The sequence below is a fragment of the Simochromis diagramma genome, unplaced genomic scaffold (assembly GCF_900408965.1).
Source record: "Simochromis diagramma unplaced genomic scaffold, fSimDia1.1 OVJJ01000753.1, whole genome shotgun sequence".
In the NCBI taxonomy this organism is placed as follows: Eukaryota; Metazoa; Chordata; class Actinopteri; order Cichliformes; family Cichlidae; genus Simochromis; species Simochromis diagramma.
The window spans coordinates 10281009-10302445 of NW_024387523.1; the positions used below are offsets into that span (position 1 = coordinate 10281009).

Genomic DNA, 21437 nt, shown 5'->3' on the forward strand with positions numbered 1-21437 from the left:
GCCAATCAGAACGCTCCATGCTAGCACGTAGGAGACTTCTGGTGGTTAGTATGCAAAAGTAGAGGAAAAAATGTGCTCCTGATGGACTGTGAATCATTACTCGGAGTTTGTGTTTGCATGCTTTTTTTGTCAGGCGTGTGTGCGTGCAGCTAACCACTGAGTAAGTCCAGGAACTGTTGTTAAGTTACCTCATTGTTTATAGTGCGTTTGTTACAAGGTAACCTTGTCTAACCTTGTCATCAGATGGTTTAATTACGGCTTATAACCTTGTAAATGCTGACATTTACTGAGCGACTTGAACAACTGCTACTTGAACAGCTTAGGCAATATTTCTCTTAGCTTTTGCTTTCTATAGATGTATAGAGGGCAAGAAATATATATTAGAGCTATATATCAGTGAGATCTCATTAGCGCTCCTGTGTACTAACTTCATAGCTATGGTTTAATTCATTTAATTTCATATCCTTATGCTTGCTTGTGTTGGGCAACAAGTTTAAACATTTAGCTGGTAACATGTTACATTGTATATGACAACCTGAATTTATTATGCCATTTATTTCCTTGTTACAGAACTATACACAGCCAGACAAGACTAGAGGTGTAATTTACTCTGAATTTCAATAAACATTTGCGATGCCTCCCTGGTGACCACATTTATTAATCAACTGGCAGAATTACACTCTCAGTAAATCCATTACAGCTTAGACTGTGCTTTAGGGCGTGGTTATCCTGTGAGTGTGCAGTGCCCTTCTGTGTCTCTAAAAATAAAAATGGCGATGCTGACCTCAACAGGACAAACCAATGGGTTATGCAACAGTGGGTACCTCCATCTTTAATATACAGTCGGTGCTGGGATGACATAAATACGTTATGCTGAGGTAGTTTGTTATGTTTTTAAATGCCTGGTAAAGACGAACAATTACTTTTAAAAGCCACAAGTGCATTTAGCTTTTGACGACACACATTACATCAAATATTGTTTTAATTTGAAGTGTTTTCTCTTAACAACCCTTTGCAGAATGTCAGTGAGAGCTATACTTATAGTTTTTTGCTATTTAGATATTTCTTTTGTGATACATATATTTGGGGGGTTTCCACTTGTAATCATAACCTTCACCATGCAGTTCACTGTACCATTGCCAACTTGATTAAGCTACAATAGCTATCATAGCTATTTAGTGGCTTCTAGCTAGTGAAAAATCTTTGGAGCACACTAGATACAGGAGGGTATTATTAAATGTTTAATGTGGTTCACTAGTGAATCTCAAGAGCCGAAAAGTGGTATTTGTTACAGCCTTTGAGTTAGCCAAGAGCTAAAAACAAAAGAACTGTAATTTATTTTGGTTTTTTAAGTGTGTAGCAATAGAAGCTATGTTTATAACAAAAGACAAAGTGTTCACTGTGTGTGTGAGTATCTGAGCATGTGTACATTTTGTAGGCGCTTGATCTTTCCTGCATGCTTGGTCATGCACTTATACGTAATGTGATTTTTTTTTTTTTTGCATGCTCCGTTGCACCCTGAACACCTTCCAGGAACTCAGCCGTTTCAATCTAAAGTGCAACAAAGACACTAAAGTGGGAGGGAAATAAATGTAGTTCCCTAGAAGTGATTACTCAAAATGTCAACCTGCTGAGGATAACAAGCAGAAAAGTCTTACTCCTTACTGGGAAAAAATTTCATCACACTCTTTCAGATAACCTGGCAGCTGATCACACAGACCAGTGGAGATACACTAGCCTTCGTGCTCTTTGTCACGTATGTGCGTGTATATGTTTGAGTGTGTGTGTGTGTGTGTGTGTGTGTGTGTGTGTGTGTGTGTGTGTGTGTGTGTGTGTGTGTGTGTGTAGGAATTTGTAATGATTTACATCTCTGAGTGTCATTCTGCTCATGTTGTTCACGGCGACCTGCACCAGCAGGCACTGCGCTTATGTAATCCTTACTGTCAATCCCATTCACACACACCTCCGCAGGCACACATGTCCTGCGCACACACACACACACACACTACACGCACACACACACACACTACTGTCTTCCAACAGAGCTGAGGTTATTCTCCAGTTGTGGTGAGAGAGCCCTGCATGGTATCGTCAGCACAACCGAGAAGGAAGCAATTTCTCCCTAGAAGGTAAAAAATTAACTGCTGTAAATAATATTTCAAGTCTGATGCCTGCTGTGCTCTCATCACCACTTATACTAACAGTTAAATTATTTTAGCAATCCCAATAATCTACAGAAGGCTATGCAGAACAGAAATGTGCTTCATCCCCCCCCCCCCCCAGTTTCCACATATTTTTGAATATGACAGTATGACAGTTCACTTTATGTTCATGTTGCTTCCCACACACTAATCAGCATAACCTACAGTTATGTACAGTGGCAGCCTGAAGGCTTCATGCTGATGTGTGATGTGGACTTCCATGTTTTTATTGCAAGGCCGGATGAAGTCCCTGAATGGATTCATAATAAATTTGGGGGGTTTCAACATAACCAACAGATTTTATTTAAAGGAGAAATTCTGATGATATGTAAAGGACCTTAAATACTTTTTATACCTTAAGATGCCAACTAATTTTACACAATAATAAAATAAAAGGCAAAGATCATATGATGATGAAGTGGTTAGCCCCACAGCAAGAAGGTCCTTCCTCAGGCAATCCACACATACATAACTGGTGATTCTAAACAGTCCATAAGCATAAACAGTTGTCACATGAGTAGGTGGCATGATCTCTTTGAGTGATGCAGAGAAAGTATGTTGAGAATTTTCTAGGTCTGAAAAATCCCAGGAGGAGGTGACTCTGCCGGTTGATTATAAAGACATCTTAAAGAAAACGTCCTTACATCTCATGTCATTTATGACCCCAGGAAACATTTTCCTAAGGGGTGTAAATGATGGTCTCATTTAGAATATAACAGACAATTAAGCATGGATATGCATGGCTACCGACAAGAAGATATTATGTAAAAGATTCAGAATTCTGTAATGATGAGTGTAATTTATCTTCTCTTGCCATATCCAAAAAAAAGAAAGTAGCAAACTGTTTTTATCTAATGGTAAATGAATGATCTTTTTGATTGGCTATATTATATTATAGCGCTGCGATGGACTGGTAACCTGTACCCCGCCTCTCACTCTGTGACAGCTGAGTGACCCTGCAACCCTGAATTGAAAAAGATTGGATGGATATTTATAAAAAGGACTTTCTTGGGGGGGAACAAAAGACCCACAAAAAGGTCCAAACTGAATGACAGTAGTTTTTTTTTCTAGGGGTGCAAAGTCTGAGCATGTCTCAGGTGGCCGTGTTGAATAATGTCTGCTGGCTATCACCCTCCACTGTTCCATTAAAATTCCTCAGCCAAGGCCCATCTGCCATTGTTATACAATTCAGGAGACCACAGGGCCCCGAGTTCACTACATTCCCCCCCAAGTGAAGGAAAACCAGTTTAGCTCAATGGGCTATTAGCCTCCACCTCTCCACACATAAAAGGATGGAGTACAGCGGCATAACTGTGGAGTATTAGGGATATTGGGAAGTGGCAATCCATCAGCCCTGCCACACACACTGTACACACTATTTCATGAAGGCTTGGTATAAACAGCACTCTTGAGAACAAGAATAATGGTGATTTTTTTCCTCTCAAATACGGTCAGTAGGATTCCCACAGGAAAACATTTGTTTTCAAGAAAATATTTTGGTTTCCTGTGCTCTTCCTGTGTGCTCAGAAGATCTTTTAGAAAAGGTAAGTCAGCTCACGTGAAGAACTAGATTGATCCCGTTACAAGTGCAGATGCAAAGGTTAGGAATGGATATTATATAGCAGCATTAAAATAAAAGCACAACCAAAGAGAGACAAGGTGAAGAAAGGGAGACAAAGTCAACAACGAGAGAAGCTGAAAGGGAAGTCAGGACACTTGGAAAGATGAAAGGGAGAAAAATGATGGGAAAGTTGACAAGGAGGTAAAAGGGAAAAAAAAGAAGGCGATAACAAAGGGAACAAAACTCAGAGATGCAGTAACAGAGAGACAGTGAGGTATGTGGGGGGGTAGTGAGTGGGAGAGTGTGGGTGGCGACAAAGATGGCACTTTATCATACAGCCTAGTTGTAAAAGCAATAAACTCTCTATAGGTCTCAGCATAAAGACTTCCCAGGCACCACAAAGGCCATGCTCATTCATCTCACTAAAAGCTGAAGTTGCTGAATTGAGCTCAGCTCCTCCTGGAGAGAAGTGTTTGTCATTGTGAACTTCTGACCATTTCAGAACATCCAGGCATAAAAACAGATAAGAAGTGTGCCTGCATGTTTTCAGTTGCCTTTGAACTTATTCAGTTCGCCTGCATTTTGTCCCGCTGAATGCCAAACTATAAGTTTGGTTTTGGGGTTGAACTGTGCTAGCTATTAGCAGTGGCTGGAACTATTTTGTACTCTATTTGATTCCTTTTTCTTTGCTGCTTGAATGCGATCTTGCAGACACACAAAAAAGTGCATCAAAACATCACACAGGCAACAGGAAATTAATCGTACAGATGGCATTTGTTCCAAGAAAGTACAGACCTACCTGTGACTGACAGGGAAACCTGTCAATTATCTAATTTGCATGACTTCTGATTCCTTTCTGCAGGTAATTATCATCCTATGATGTGATCACTCTTGCCAGTTTGCCACCCACCTGTGCCTTCCCTTTTTCCCTCGTCGCTCCTCTCGATTCTCTCCATCTCTCACAGCACACTTATACAGGAGGTGTGATTGCATTAAGCTGCAGAGAGGAGAGAGCGAGAGGGCATCCCAGGGGCTACACTAATGTACAGAACAGAATGTACAGAGCAGCAACTGTGAAGGAGAGCAAGAGAGAGGTTGGAGTGGGAGGGGGTGGGCGTCCATTACTATAATCATTTTACTTCACTTGAAAAGGTGGCTCTTAAAGCAGGTTCTGTGGAGGAGACAAGAACGGGAGAATACGTGGAGAGAGGCGAAGAGAGATGAGCGGCTCTTATGGCTGTTAGTAAATCTAAAGCACAACTTCATTTTTCAACTTTTATTGCTTTCTCGCACGAGCACCCAGAGCATCCACACAATAACCAAAGACATTTCAGCGGTATATTAGCGTCCCCGTAGTGCGTTTGTAATATCCTTGAGGTGTCCTGAGACGTGCATTCTAGATGATAGCAATTAACGAGACGAGTCAGGGCTCGACAGCAATCACCGCTTTTAAAATTATTCATGTTTCGGGTTAAAACACACAAACCATAAATCAAACGTACTAATTCACATCCGATGCAGTTTGTTTCACCCTGCTATGAATACAATAAAGCCAAAACCCTAACGCCGCACAAAAGTAATATGTTGCTCCATGCAAACAATGAGGGATATCTTTCAAAGCAGGCGCGGAAGACAGGGAATGCCCTGAAGGAATAACATCTAATGCAATCAGATTGCTCTGGCCAATTAGTCAGACTAGCCTAGCCAGAGATGATGTCAGCCGTCATTACTCACTGCTTAATGCTATAAAGCAGAAGGGAATCAAGAGAAAACAAAGAAAAGAGCAACAAAAGTGGGTTTAAGCTGAGAAGAGCCCACTTAATCACACCAAACAGAGACTAGTACACTTATGTGAATAATGGCACCCACGCTGAATAAAAATCTCTCTCACACACAGTTCATCCACCCTTACATACACATTTAAGAGTAAATGCTTAGATATATTAAGCTATGCTCACAATGACACAGTACACAGCAAAGATGAAGATGCAGGCATCCACCCTCAGCACGCTGAATGTTCCAGCATGCGTATGGCTCATTAGTAATGACCTACAGCGGCATGTTTTTCCACACCGATTACAGTCAATACCCCACAGCTCCAAATGACATTTTCACATTTCACTTTCATGTACAGTCAGGATGTTATAGGGTGATCTCGCTCAAATACACTGTCGTACTGTACAGCAGGGTTTCTGCCAGTGTATTACAAGCCCAGCGGCCAACTGGATCCGAGTTGACTCCGAATAGGCCCAAGCGTCAGGATTTTTTTCTTTTCCCCACATGCATTCCTCAGATGCTTTCCGGAGGTACAACCAAACCAAATAAAACTGGATCATTTATCTCAGTAGATTATGGTTCCTGTTAGCCGTTTATACACATCTAAAAAATGCTGGAAGTAGCTGCTATAACTATAAAGTATTTTAACCTAATAGCACCCACCCATTTTAGTTGAATACATATCTTGATACCATTTAAATAGTATGTAACCCATTCTTCTGGCAGCCGCAGGTGAAAGTATAATACAATACTGTGTAAAGGTCTTTGAGGTTTAGCGATTCAGTGTACAATTGTGAAAGCTTGAAAGTCAATATTTGGTGTGACCACCTTTATTCTTAAACACAGCCTGAACTCTATTAGGCAGCTTTCATTTCTCCAAGCATTCTTTAGGAATAGTTCTCCAGTTTTCTTGAAGGACTTTCACAGATGTTGGATGTTTCTGCCTTTTGTTCTGTTCTCTGTCACCATGATCCCACACTGCTTCGATAATGTCGAGGTCCAGGCTCCGGGGAGGCCAATCCATGACTGATAGTGCTCCATTGTGTGTTTTTCTATCCAACTGTGCTTTTACTGCATTGGCAGTGTAGAGTGGATTAAAATCTGACCGTACTTCAATTCAATTCAATTTTTTTTATATAGCGCCAAATCACAACAAAAGTCGCCTCAAGGCGTTTTATATTGTACAGTAGATACAGAGAAAAACCCAACAATCATATGACACCCTATGAGCAAGCACTTTGGTGACAGTGGGAAGGAAAAACTCCCTTTTAACAGGAAGAAACCTCCGGCAGAACCAGGCTCAGGGAGGGGCGGGGCCATCTGCTGCGACCGGTTGGGGTCTGCGTTTACAGTTTGACCAGCAGCAGCACTGGCTGAAATCCAGCCCCAAACCATGACAGAGCCTTCACTGTGTTTTACAGACAGCTGTAGACGCTCCCTACACATTTACAACATTTTGAAACAAAATTTTCAAATTTATATCAGTCTCTCCATCCAACCTGTTGCCACTGATTTTCGGTTCAGTGTAACTGGGAATACCTCCATGGCCTTCCACTTCTGTTGAAGCTTCAGTGAACGGTGGATGGATCAACTGAGGGGCCAGTGAAATGAGTGTGTCAGAAAGAAATAGAGCAAAGGCTGATTTTCGACTCTAAAATGGTCCAGTACAAGGACTGAGCTGAAATTCATGAAATTAGTGAAAATGCAGCGAAGAAAAACAGACCTTCAGAGACATATTGTTCAAGAAAGTCTGACTCCTTGGAGGTGAAATATAAAGAAATGAGGGCCGGCTCAATACTTTTACACAACCTCAGTATGTAAAAAAGAGACAAACAAAATAAACATGCTCATAAACATCCATAAAAATAGGTAATTATACTGATTATTAAGCCAGACTTCAACATCTTTACAGCTACTGTATAAAAACAAGCAAGTTCTAGGGGAGTAAAGTAAGAATCAGACAAAGCTGCATTTCTCATGAAACTCTCTTCTACCAAATCAACTGTGCTCCTGTTACATGGAGCACTACATTCATGCAACGTAGGTTTAAACTCAAATGATCTGAAAAGTACTTACAAACGTTTCTTTACCAAATTTTGAGGCTTTTTACTTGGAAAAGAACAAACCTGGATGAAACATTCAAATAAGTTTGGTTCCTTTTTCTTTGCTCTCTTGCATATACAAATCAGGTCGCTCCTCCAATTGTGAATGCCTCTCTTTATATCGATTCATTCACACACACTTCACTTCTTTTTTCTGCCTCCTCTGCTCTCTACCTTTATCCTCTCTTCTCAGTAATTCAGTCTGGATGAACCCAACAACACTGAGCAAGGTAATTAACTAACTGTTTAGTGTGCAGAGGCAGTTCAAGTGTGTGTGCGCGTCAGTGTTTTTGTGGAGAGCGGCGGCATGACGAGCAAAGACAGCGAGACAAAAGACATATAGAACAGAAAGAGCAGAAGTACAGAGAAAGATATGATTTTACTTATTAGCTAATTGTTCTATCAACATCAAAAGGGATGCAAAGATACCACCATAATATCTGGTCACTCTAAAAACTCTACCTTAATTTCCCGCTGTCCCTCTTCTCGTTTGCTCTCTGTCACTGTAATTCGTGACAGCTGTTGTTGCAGTTGGCACTCTCAGGTGTGTGTGTGTGTGTGTGTGTGTGTGTGTGTGTGTGTGTGTGTGTGTGTGTGTGTGTGTGTGTGTGTTTCCCGTGCTCTCCGAACCCAATTCAATTCTACTATGAGAGTCGGGCCCAGATCAAATAAAGCAGAGCGTAGCGATTACAAGAAAACAGAGAAGGGGAAATCCATGCTCCCTCTCACGCACACACAAACACACACATAGAAGGGATGACCTCTCTATATACTTGTGTACATACTCATGGCAGCACTGTGCCCCAGATCTACTAGATTTCTTACTTTAGAGGAGTTGATGTTAATTACATTCTCGTATTGTACAAGTGACACGTAATTGGCAATAAACTTTTTAGCTTGTGACCAACAAAAGGGACTGGGTCGGCTTATTTTATATATTGAGCATTTATTCAAGCACTCACAGCCCCTGGCATTGCTGGATATCCAGAGGCTCCTGTGAAACTGTATTACAGAAAGCATCACTGGGTTAATTAGTCATTTGACATCTCAGAGATTACTGTGAGCTGTTGCTGTAGGCAGCATTGAGTTTAACCGTGAACAAGAGTGAGAGTGGGTATGAGTAATTCCAGTCTCAAATAAAAAAATTAATCAATCTGTAAAAAATTGATTGAATCCACATAAAGCTGTCAGACTTCCCCCTGCAAGACATAAATAAGTTTAACCCTTCCATAATGTAATGAAAGCCAAGTGCATTTTGCAAACAGGCCCCGAAAAGAAAATGAATGAGCAGATCAATATGATGCACACCATTGTTTTTCTTGTGACATTACCAATAAGTTTGATGTGTCACATGGCCCTCTTCCTATTGAAAAAACAAAAGTTGTATCCAAGATGGCCGACTTCTAAATAGCCACCCTATCACCAACCATTCCCATGTTATTACGGTGTATCCATATAAATGGCCCACCCTGTAATGTATATATTGGAGACACGACCAAGACAACCTACAAACTTCCAACTGAGCGTCACTATGGGGACAAAAGGTAATTTAAGTGACTTTGCACGTGGCGTGGTGAAAGATGGGCTGATATGAGTATTTCAGAAACTGCCAGTCAGCTGGGATTTTCCCCATACAGCCATCTCTGGAGTTCACAGAGAACGGTCTAAAAAATGCCTTCCTAATGCCAGAGGTCAGAAGAGAATAACCAGACTGCTTCATGCTGATTGGAAGGCAACAGTAACTCAAATAACGCTCTAGACATGCAGAAGAGAATCTCTGAAAGCACCTTGAAGTGGATGGGCTACAGCAGTCCCATTTATGTGAGTTGAGAACAGGAAACCGAAGCTACGATTTACAAAGGCTCATCAAAATGATAAACAGAAGACTGCAAAAATGTTGTCTGGTCTGATGAGTTTCGATTTCTGTTCCAAGATTCAGATATTAAGGTCAGAATTCAGGCACCGATGTCTGGCTTCCTCCCACAAAGACGTGAGAATGTGTGTGTGAATGGACGTCTGTCTCGGTGTTAGCCGGCAGACTGGCGACCTGTCCAGGGTGTGCCTCGCCTCCCACGCTATGGTAGCTGTGTAAGGTAGCAGTGTATCCATCTCCTGATGACTACTTCCTGCAGGATACCACGTTACAAAGCTCAGATCATCCCAAACTGTTTTTTGAACATGACAGTGAGTTCACTGCACTCTAACATCCTCCACCGTTACCAGATCTCAATCGGGTGGAACATGGAACAACGGGAGATTTGCGTCATGGATGTGCAGCCGACAAATCTGCAGCAACTGTGTGACGCTACAAAATCTCTGAGGAATGTTTCCAGCACTTTGTTAAATGTATGTTATAAAGGATTAAAGCAGTTCTAAATGCAAAACAGGGTCCAACCCAGTAATAGCAAGGCGTACCTAATGAAGTGACAGGTGAGGTGAACATGTCACTAATCAGCTGGGTACCTCTTTGTTAGCTGCGTTGTAACATAAGCTTATTCTCCTCTTAGACTCACTGTAAGTCACACAGGATACAACATAAGCCACGTGTCAAATGTTTTCACATAAATTTTAGTTGATTTATGTCATGCGTTCTCATTCTGATTCTACATCTTTAGCTTCTTTATAGCTGGCAGTCTCTATATGCTACACCGACAGCCACGGCGACTTGCCGCCCAGTGTCATTGTTTGAGCTTTTAGGCTGTCACCCCTCCATCTGCTCATTTCTGAGACTTTGTGTTCAGAGAAAGGCAACTGTCAACAGTGAATTTACAATGGAGAGAGAGAGAGCAGAAAGCAGCGGGGAGTGAAATGTGTAATTTCCAGTCAGCGAGAATGACGGCTGAAGAAAGAGGAAGAGAAGAGGACAAGGGGAGCAGGGACCGACTGAATTTTAGAGAAAAGAAAAATCCAAAAAGGCTACTTTATGTTCACTTCTTTCCCCAATTATCAACCTTGTTTCTTCTTTATCTTACCTTTTGATTTATTATCCTTACACTCCTCCCACCCCCATCCACAAAACTAGTCCTCTATAAATTGGTACAATGTTAATTTAATAAGCTAATTAGTCTGTACTTCAAAACATATTTGTAGAGGTATGAAGCAAGTCCCTGAAGTAGCTCACAGCAAAAATAAAATGATGCTGTTGGTGAGTCGAGTATAACCGTACGCTGAGGGGGCGATAAACAAAAACTTATTTTGCAGCAGCCGGTGGCACACTGCAACTGGGACGAGAACCAAAAATCATGTTTGGGTTTTATGATATATTTTTTAAAATAACTGGTACAAAAAAAAATCCTCTCTTTCTATATTGTCTGTGTCTACAACTATCCCATGATAACAACAGCCCCTCTCACAGAGCAGGCAGAATGAGCAGCAGGAGAAAGCGGTGACACTATTGGTCACAGAAGAGTTTAGGATAGGGTGAGGAGAGAGAGGAAGACCGTAAAAGATGTTCAGTGAGACAAAAAGCAGGGATTGGCTTTCTCGCTCTTTCCCTCAGTAAGCCCTTCTATTCATCCTGCTATCCCTCATAGGAGAGAATGGAGCTTCAACATGCAGCTGGCGAGACGGCGATAAAGGGCTGGCGGAGAAGCTTCAATACAAGCGGCCGAGGATTCAGTAAGAGGGAAAAGAGCGGAAAGCTTCTTCAGCTAGAGGATGGGTAGTGAAACTGAGAGAGAGAGAGAAAGGGAATATTGATGGGAGAAGGAGTTGAGGGACGTCACAATTGGCCGTTGAAAGTGAAGAGTGAAAACGAAAACGAGAAAATCAAAAGTCAAAAAGCATGAAGGAGGGCGGCGAGAAAGACAGGAGCTCAGTTCCATTCAAAGAAGTTTATCCTCTGAGTCACAGAAACGCACATACACCCAAAGCACACCTAAGTACCTCAGATCTTATGAAAACTGCTATTAAAAGAAGAAAAGAAAAAGGACAGGCCCGACCCATCTGCTCTCATACCTGCAGCTCGACTCGTTTGGTTCAGACTCACGTAGGTTGCACAGTGAACCAACAACATATAACTGATTCTTGATATACTTGGAGAAGAGATGCGTCAGTGTACCATGACCGCACCCCTCTGAACTGGAGTAAAGCCTGCTACGTATGGTCGTGTCAGAGAATAGCTTGGCTCATGCAGCTAGCTCGCCTAGCGCAGCGCTCTCGGATCGTTTGTTGGTTTTTGTCCCGTTCACGGTGACATAAATCACGCAGTGCAAGGTCTCTAGCGTGGGTTTTCAAGAACACACTAAGTGTTGAAAACTACAACACAAGAAAACCTGTACTAGAACTACATTTCATATTGTAATATTACTTTTCCTGCTTATAACTGCATGTATGAGATGTCACTGGACTTACTGCCAGGGAGAATGACTGGCTCTAATCCGTAATATCATAAACCCAGCACATGCTTGTTGATGTTTGAGGCACTGTACGATTGGTTATTTTATTTTTTCTACTCTACTCATACCCTATTTAAAATGTTATCTATAATAAGCAATACGAGGGAAGTAATTAAATTGTCCTACATAGTCCAAGTGTTGCTGGAGCTTCAACTTCCTCATATTGTCATCTCATGAAGCAAAAGTTACTGTGGTCACTGTAGTTACTGTGTGGTGACTGTGTTTAACTGGTCAATAATCACAATCCTTCATGCTATAAACCATAAGCGATGCTTATATGTTACCGTGCATGGTTCCATGGTTACCGCTGATCTGGCATAAAAATACATGCCTCCTCTACAAACAATCCCTCGACAGCTTGAATACAGCAGATGGATTTAACCCATTAAAACTTAACGCATGTATATCCATAGACTGTGCGGGCACCACAGGTCTTACTGGATTTTAATAGCAGCTTAGCTTGTGTACTCATAACGGTTATCATAACAGATCAACTGGACCAGAATCTGCCTGATAATAAAGCGCAGACATACATGTTAAAAGTCTCTTCAATTCAATCCAATTCATTCAATTCAATTCTATTTATATGGTGCCCAATCACAACAACATGCCCTTTATATTGTAAGGTAAGAAAAAAAATACAAATACAGAGAAAAATCACAACAATCAGACAACCCATATGAAGAAGCATTTGGAGCGACAGTGGGAAGGAAAAACTCCCTTTTCACAGGAAGAAAGCTCAGTGAGAGACAGCCATCTGCTGTGACCGGATAGGTGTGAGGGGAAGGAGACAACTGACTCCCTGACTCCATCCTCTTTGAATCCTACCTGAGAATAGGAGGCAGAGCTACTTTGGCCGAGTAGGTGGAGCCTTCTGCTCAGCTGAGAGCTGACAACGGATTGCAGTCGTAGTTCCTGATGTGAAGCCTTGACCAGCAGAAAGGAAGGGAGAAGAAGTGTGCGCCGTCTATTCACGTCTGTATGTCGGCAGTTGTGGTCACAATTCCCTGCAGATAAACAGAGACAGAGAGGCTTTTATTTCTCTCTTCAATATTACATCCTCTGAGATTACTTAGGTCTGGGTTATTGCTTACTTTAGCTCAATTATCATAGCATAATAACCACATCCAGTGCTCTGCAAGTACAATAATCAGCTTAATCATTCAGTATTCTTTTCCTCTTAATTATTTCAGTTTTGTGCAGAAACACTGCTACTCTTGGAACATTAAGCTCTCATAGAGAAGCAATATCCATTAAATTGTAATATTGTAGCCTTAGTAGCCCCCCTGTTCATGAGGGGCAGCCATTCAGAAGAAAGTTAGCTTGGAGGGAGGGTGTCCTTCAAGCGAGAGCAGCTCAAACATTTTGTTTCAGACATTGGATGAACTTGAGTCAAAGCAAGTCTCATACAGTCCAGGAATAAAAATATGAAGCAGGAAAAGAGCAAAACAGGTCGACGTTAACAACGAGCTTGATAGCAAAGCGATCTTCGTTCATAAAAGTTCAAGAAATAACAAAGAGAAGCTACATAAATAACTATTAGTGAGGTGCAGGGTGATGCTGCTATTACAAGAAAACTCCACTTGCCTTCTGTGTTAAGAAATGGGTTTGCAAATTTGAAGAGGAAAATTGTAGATATGTTGTTGTTTATGACAGAGTGATTGCTACCACTGCCTTTCTTGACAAAGCTGACACACACACACACAGACAGACACACACACACACAATGCCTGTAGTACTTGCTAAATCCCAGTCCTTGTTTAAATAGAAGTCTTTAAACCATGTGCATTTGTAAATGTCTGCACTTGTGATTCTTCCTCTGCTTTTCCCTTTTCTGTTGTGCTCTCTCCCTCTCTGAAGACTATTCAGAACAAACACCCATGCTATTTATACACTGACGCCGAATCAGCATGGTAACCACGCTTTGTTTACCCACATGAGACACACGGTTTGAGGCTCGTGTCCTCTTTTTTTCCCTCTCTAAACAAAAATCATAACTACTTAGTTCTTGCGCATTAACTTAGCTCAGTTTCCAGTAAGGACAGTGTTTCTCTTTCTCTGACCAAATGTCTCTAGTAAACTGAGAGCAGACTCTCATAATGAAGGTAGTATTTCTGTGAAAACCACATCTCATAGCCTGGAAATGTTAAACAATTTTACACTACAATTCGTTTTCTCAGAAAGCTCTGATCGAGAGTCGCTATGTGTAAAGCAATACCGAAAGAATCGCACTTCTCCTTTCCTACTCTGCATGCATACCATTCAGGGAAATAAGTTCCATTTTCAAGCTCCCTGCATCAAACGCTCAGGCAACCAATACACTTGATTTTGCACCTTCTGTGCAAAGCACTTAATTCCCAACTACTGTAGTGGCACTCCACCATAACCTAAAGCAGGGCGCTGTTGCATCATTTATCGCCCAGGTGTGAATCCAACTTTATGGCTTTGTTGCAGGATGTTCATTAAAAAGAAGTGAGTTAATGTTCCCCGGGCAAATAAAATGTGGTACAGTGCCTAATTTGATGCACAAGCACATAGAGAAACACTTAGTGCTCCCATCCAGTGTGCTCTCTTATTTTAAGTAACCCCCGAGGCTGTTACCACAGTGACAAAGACATGTCCCAAGGTCACAGGGCCGAGTCGAGCGTTAACTTGAACCCCGAAACAACACGTTGACTCAGCAACGCAAAATCAGGTCAGCCGATCATGTGACATCCAAGAGTACCCCCTACCCCGGGGACAGAAAGTGATACTAAAGCATGCATGTTTTTGTTTGCACTAACTTAACACAAAATTCAAGCACATACACACAAGCACCCAGGCATACGAAAGAAGCAAAACACATGGTGGTAACATCCAGCTCGTAGAGTCACGTATACACACAGAAACCCACACAGCCGTGGGAAAAGGTACACAAAAAACAGCAACAGCATACACAGAGGCCAGGACAACAACTTTACCAAAGATGACTTGATGTGAGGGTCTTTCAAAGAGGAAATACGTGCTTATTAGTGGTTGAAATGCACAAATCATGAGCTCATCATCTGCCTCAGAGCCCCAGATTTATGGCTGTCATGCTCTTTGCTCCCATATGCACTTCCTATAGATGAATAAAGTCACTTTTATCCCCAGTTAAAGCAGACAAAGCCTTGAAAGTGGTTATTTTCAACAACCGCACATGCATTGTAATAAAGTATGAAGCTATTAACATATATGGTTGGACATTAGCTGTGCAAGTCCTTTTCCCAGTATTGGATGTTGTAAAAAATACTATGAGAAGAAAGAGTGACACGTACATGTAGACATGAAAAGTATGGCAGTACTAGTCTGCCTACAATACAAAAATCTGATTCAAAGCTTAATTAGCAGAGCAAACATACAAAACACATCCTCAGAAAATGGTCTCAAAACATGTCCATGTCTATTGTTGTCCATGTCAACAATCCAAAATAAATAAACAGACATTTTTTGTCATTAATTTACATCTTTCAGTCCCATTTTTAAAAGTTTTTATATCAGGATTTAAGGATGTTTAAATGTCTCCATTCACTAAATCATCAGATGTTCCTCTTTATTCAATGTGGGGGGGTTTCACTTGGATTCACCTTGCCTGTGTGCTTCTTGGAAATGGGGGGTGTTCTAAATATTGTGAAAAGTTTACACATAAGCACAGGTTTGTAAATGCTCACACTTACGACTGCAAGATTTTCCTCCGACTCAGCAGCCTCGGATTCAGTTCTCCATCTGTTGCAAAGGGCACTCAATAATACTGGCAGCCCCAATGTGTGTGTCTGTGCCTTTGTGTGTGTCTCCATGTGCACCTGTGAAACTGTGCACTGCCCCTTTCAGCCTGTTTTTTTATTGGTCTCCTGCCTGGCGTCCCTCTGTCACACAGAGGCTGTGCGCGTACGTGTGAGAGGGAGAAATTTTAGTGATATCTTTGCGAGCACCGATATGAGCTTCAACCTGAGCACCAGGTTAAAAGAAGCAGCGGGTTAAAGACCCGGTGTGTCCGAACCAGGTGCGTTGGACATTTGCCTTTTCGCGTGTACCTCGGTCGGGTAATGTTTAGAAAAGTTCAGCGCTGTGGTGCATGTCTGAGAACAGCTCAAGGTTAAAGGTCCAGGTGACACGGTTTAGATTAGGACTGTGGGTTAAGGTCAGATTGTAATCTAGCTGTGACGGTTAAGGTCAGGATGAGAGGCATAATAAAAAGCAGTGCACTGTGCATTGATGAGTGCCCTCACAACGACACAAGTAAATATATATGTATAAAGAGCGCAACAGTACTGCTGCTGCTAAAGCAAGAGGACGCAAGAAAGCAGACGCTCTACGTACTTTATAACATTCTTTCCCATAAAAGCTCTAAGCTTGCACATTTCTGTTACATGTCACGTCAATTTAACTCTGGTATTCTCACATGATGTGTTCCTCCCACCCTCACCCTAATACAATATATGATAAATGTAATAAATCTCTCCTAAGAAGCTAGCAGGGAACTCCATGTGTCCTTGATTTCTTGCCTAAGCCATCTTCATTTGTGTTGTCTTTGTACTTGATTTGAACTTTTTGCAAATGAAGAAAGTTCACAAACTCTGGATCCAAAGGCATTATAAGGCAGATGGCCTTGGAAGTGAACTCTGCTGAAAATGAGTAGTACTTGGCTATTCTGCACAACATACACTCCTATAAACAAGCTGTTTTTCTAGTTTGAAATGTGCCAAAAGAGTAAGATTCCAAGGACTGAGGAAAGTGCAGCTTTGCAAAGGTGTTGGATTGCAGGCCGGTTCACTGGCTCCGCACAACAAAACAGCAATAAGCTGGTTGTTTGACCACAGCATGTCCTGCATCCGACTGGCTGCACGTGAGAGGTGGAATTATGACCAAATGGCTTAAGTCCTGCAAAAGTAACGTTCCTGTGAAATATATCCCCTAATAAATTTCACTCATTTGAATTAAATTGAAACTTTTATATTCTTACATGCAAAACGATGACAGATTTTTGCTTTTCCAATTCTATTCGTTAAGTATTATGCAAGTAAAACTAAATTAACTAAAAATGAAAAGAAACAAGTGACAGTGAAAGAAAGTAAGAGCCCCATACACACAATGAGGCTGTAACAGGAACATGAACTCTTGGTTATGCAACTCACTTAGCAACCCTCAGCACTACAACTGCGGGTCAAAGTGTAGCACTCTAAAAAGTGTCCCAAATGTGCTTCTGTGTACCTGATGATCGGGCTTTTTCCTGCTGACAAACACAGATATGTCTTCACTGCCATTCATGCAGTATTCATACATGCACCATATATATCTCAGTAATTGGTGCTTCTGACATGTCAGATGTCAGAAGCACTATTATTAAAATATTCTGAGATTAGAATATTTAATTTGAGTGTTTCACTAAATAAACTGTTTCCACTCAGTTACAGATAGTTTGTTTAAAGAGGAGGGGTATGTATGAGTTATTTATGTTTTTTAGCTGCCTGGAAACACGAATATTAATTTAACTCTACGCTATAGTGAGAGAGTCAGAGTAGTGTTGACAAACAGCGGCTTTCAAAACTTATTTCTGCCCGCAGCATTTTATCCCACACAATACTGAAATCTACCTCTGCCTCAAACGGTTAGTTTGCTTGGGTATTTGTGTAACTTTTGTCACTTAAAGGCTTAATCTAGATTAAAATGAACGTGTTAAAACAACAAAGGCACATAGCAGTACAGCAACAGCTCCATGTCTGTGACATCAAATTACTGTTTTCATCAAGAGAGTCTTGCAGCTTTGAGGACAATAATTTCTTTCTTTGTGTGCTGTTTTCACAAACAAACTTTGTCACATGTCGACACAAAATCAATTTCATAATTTTACAAAAAAGTAATTTCAAGGCATTCAGTGTTTTAAGGTCGAGACTAGAATGTCGCTGGCCAGTGAAACCCAATGACGTGACAAACACTTGTGAGCCAGCGCTTGGCGACGGTGGCGAGGAAGGCAGATACCTCTAACAGAACCAGGCTCAGGGAGGCCCGGGGATGTTCCACAAATAGTGAGGGGTGTGAGGTCTAGGAAAGGCAGGGAAATACACATCAAACTGTTCTGAGATTATATTTCCTGGACTGACAGTTTGTGTCCCTCTATGGTCTAAGAGAACCAGAGACACGAGGGGGAAGAGTGAAAACTTTCATGCTCAGTTTATGGGCTCAAGCACTGATTTTGGGCTATACCAAATAAAAATAAGAAATCAAATTTGTAAAACTTGGTCAGGCCACACAAAGCACCATAAATAATGTAAGAAGTTCTGAGTGTGACATCTCGTTTAAAAATATAATATAATACACTATAAAGTTGATGTGACAGCAGCAAACCTAGATGGCAATCAAACAATGCTCTAACACTCTGTTCATAAGGTAGATTACCAACAGAGGTAAATTCAGATGAAAACACACGTGCACATATTTTGTCAGCACTCAGCATTGAGGCACCAACAGAAACTGGCTGTGTTGGGGAAATGCTTCAGAGGTTTAGGTTGAAAGCACTTACTCACTGTCTAACGCCTCTGCACTAGGCCTTTGCAGGAGGGGCCATTAATTGTCACCTGATGTTGTTACACCACTTATGAAATAATAACAACTAATTAAAGCCATGAGATGATAATATTAACAAAGAACTTTACTAGAAGGTCAGTCATTGAGGTTGTGTTTAGTATTTTACAAAAGGCTTTAAAAAGAAAGCTATAAGCAAGTAGAAGCACACTTTGTATATCAGTGTTGGTGGTGTCAGTTCCTTGGTAAGATTACTATGTGGTGCCGTGTCCTTGAACCAGAAAATTAAAAGTAAACTAACAAAGGTTTAATCAAATCCAACATAATCCGTTTCTTACTTCCTGTCCTTCACCTTGTCTTTTTTCCCCCTAAGATCTTCCTCTTTTTCTTCCTTCCTTCTTCTTTTTTTGTTTTTATATACTCTCTTCCTGTCTACTGATGCAAGTATTCTCCAGGGTAACACATCACAACATAACAACATCACTATGACACAAGACAGAGATGTGAGCTGAAGGGTGGGGGGGGAAGTAAAATTCAGAGCAGACACACAGTCCAAAGTGCATCTGCATAGAAGAAAACTGGGTGAAAGAGGGAAAAAAGAGAGGAAAAAGTGAACAAACGGTCTTCTCTACATGGCGCGCTGGTACAGCAGAGCTAACATGTGCAAGTGAAGCCGACAGAGTTCACTAGCGTTGAACACTGGAGCGCAAGTTGCCACCTCAGGGAATTGCTCAGCATTGCTCAGTCGAGCCACGTTAGCACAGAGAGCCTGGAGACGCTGGAGTCGCAGGGAGCCCGGCTTTGATCGCCTCCCTAAGATCCGAATACGAGGATAAGGGGAATATGCTGGGAGGAGGACCTACAGGGAACACACATGCACCGAGAAAAACCACTTCAAAGGTGTACACATGGGCACACACACACTGCACTACTTCAATTGCAATTTTTCCAAACATTTAAAAGACATACTGTACAGTAAGAACTACCCACGCATGCATAGTAATAATCTTCTGCCACTGATTCCCTGCAAAGGTTTTCTCTCCCACTCCCAACCACAAACAAGCACATGTGTTCTGGAAACGTGTGGAACGCTCGATGCACCCAGACATAGGAGACGCCGATATGAACGAGAGCTCAAAACCAGCTAACCCACCACTGAAAATTAAGTCCAAAGCTGAGTTAAATATGAACGGGGACAGCAAACAGCATTAATGCTACAGGCGCGCTCTCGAGCAGTAATCTGACAGTCAGGCAGACAACACGTATAATGGCCGGATTACGGACTTTCTACCACAGGAGAGCAAAGCGGATCCAAACTGTTGCTGCTCGAGCAGGTTTCAAGAGACCTCATTCAACACCTTGACACAAGCGTTTAGTCTCACTCGCCCCCACACTTTCATTCCTGTCAGAATGTGCTGAATGACGCGTCAACCTCTACTCTTTTTCTTGTCTGTCATGCTTTTAGCCGTGCCAAGAGAGTCGTTTCTTCTTGAAGTTATAATTGCTTGTACAAGCCAAAGTTAAAGTTCACTGGTTGAGGACAGAAACTACGCTACGATCGGACCAAATGTTGGGGTGGCATCTTCCAGAAAAGTGAAAAGCGCCGTGAAAACAAGATGAATCCACTCAAACATTTAGAGCTAAACCTCAAATCTCTCTTCATCTATCAGCTTTAAAGGCTATTTTTATTTTTTACTAATACATTTTTTTTAATATGTACTGAAGGAAGCATCCTTTCCCCAGCAGGAGACCAATGAAGGTCACATGAGGTAGTAACAGGGCTTTCACCCAGAAGCCTAAGGTTCAATGCCTGCATTTTCTCTTTGCATTTGATATTTCCTGCATTTGAGGAAATATCTTTCAAATAGAGTTCGTCTGAGGAAATAAGCACAAATTATGCGTTTTTGCAATAGGGTGCTAATAACAAGGGCCTGAAGATGCAATTTGAAATTGGTTCAGTGCTGAATTATACCTACCTGCATACCTGGATCGGTTCAACTCTTGGGTCAGGTGCCTTTTTTAATGCTTCAATCATTCATAGGTCAGTGTTAAGTGGCATAACCTTCTGAAAGCCTCGAAAACTGCTGCTCAAGACCACTTAAAAAAATATAAAAGTGAAATTAGGGGTGTCTCATTGTACAGGAACTGAATTTATAAAAGACAAAGCTGCAGAAAATGATAAGGAAAGGTGTAAGGCATCTTATGTAATTGCTCCATCTAAAGAAAAAAAACATGTACCATGGGATACTAGTGCAATACAACATTACATACACTTTATTTGCATGTTTGCTTGAGAGTTGAATAGAAGTGGGTCAAACACAGCTGCTGACAAGAACAGCTATTGGCTGAGAGATAAAGTTTGAGGAGAAAAACATACATATCTTATTATGAAGGCCTGCAGGCAGTATTAAATCTTTTAATTTAACAACTGCTTTGTTCTTGTTTGAAACTATTTTGTATGCTGACTAAGTTTAAGTTGTTTTTGAAAAAAGAAAAAAAAGATTCATCCTTACAAATGACTGAAAATCTCACTTTTGAACATAAGGCAGACCTGACGTGCACACCAGAAGTGTGTGCATGTGGCCTGCCCTCAGGGTAGTGTTTAACCAAAGAAAACACATCAAAAATAATTGTGCACATATTAGGCGTTATCTGTCCTGCACCAAATACTTTACCATCCCTCTTTTGACACTGTGCTCAACTTTAAGAAGATAATAGTTATTATGGGGTTCACAGCGTGACCTTAGGAAGTCACCAGCATACGTCAGGAAGCACTACGCCCGTGGCAGGTTCCTGCTGGCAGCACAGGTGCTCATACCCTCACTTAACACACACTGAACACACACACACATACACACAT

General features: G+C 41.4%; 1 protein-coding gene across 4 annotated transcripts in view; it reads right to left on the minus strand.

Moving 5' to 3' along the window:
- Positions 1 to 21437, minus strand: part of atxn1a (ataxin 1a) — a 96441-nt gene that overhangs the window by 57420 nt on the left and 17584 nt on the right. For all 4 annotated transcript variants that reach the window (XM_040021365.1, XM_040021361.1, XM_040021362.1 and 1 more), the window contains one exon: positions 12866 to 13044. The gene's annotated coding sequence lies outside the window, so the exon portion shown is untranslated. The remainder of the gene's footprint in view (positions 1 to 12865; positions 13045 to 21437) is intronic.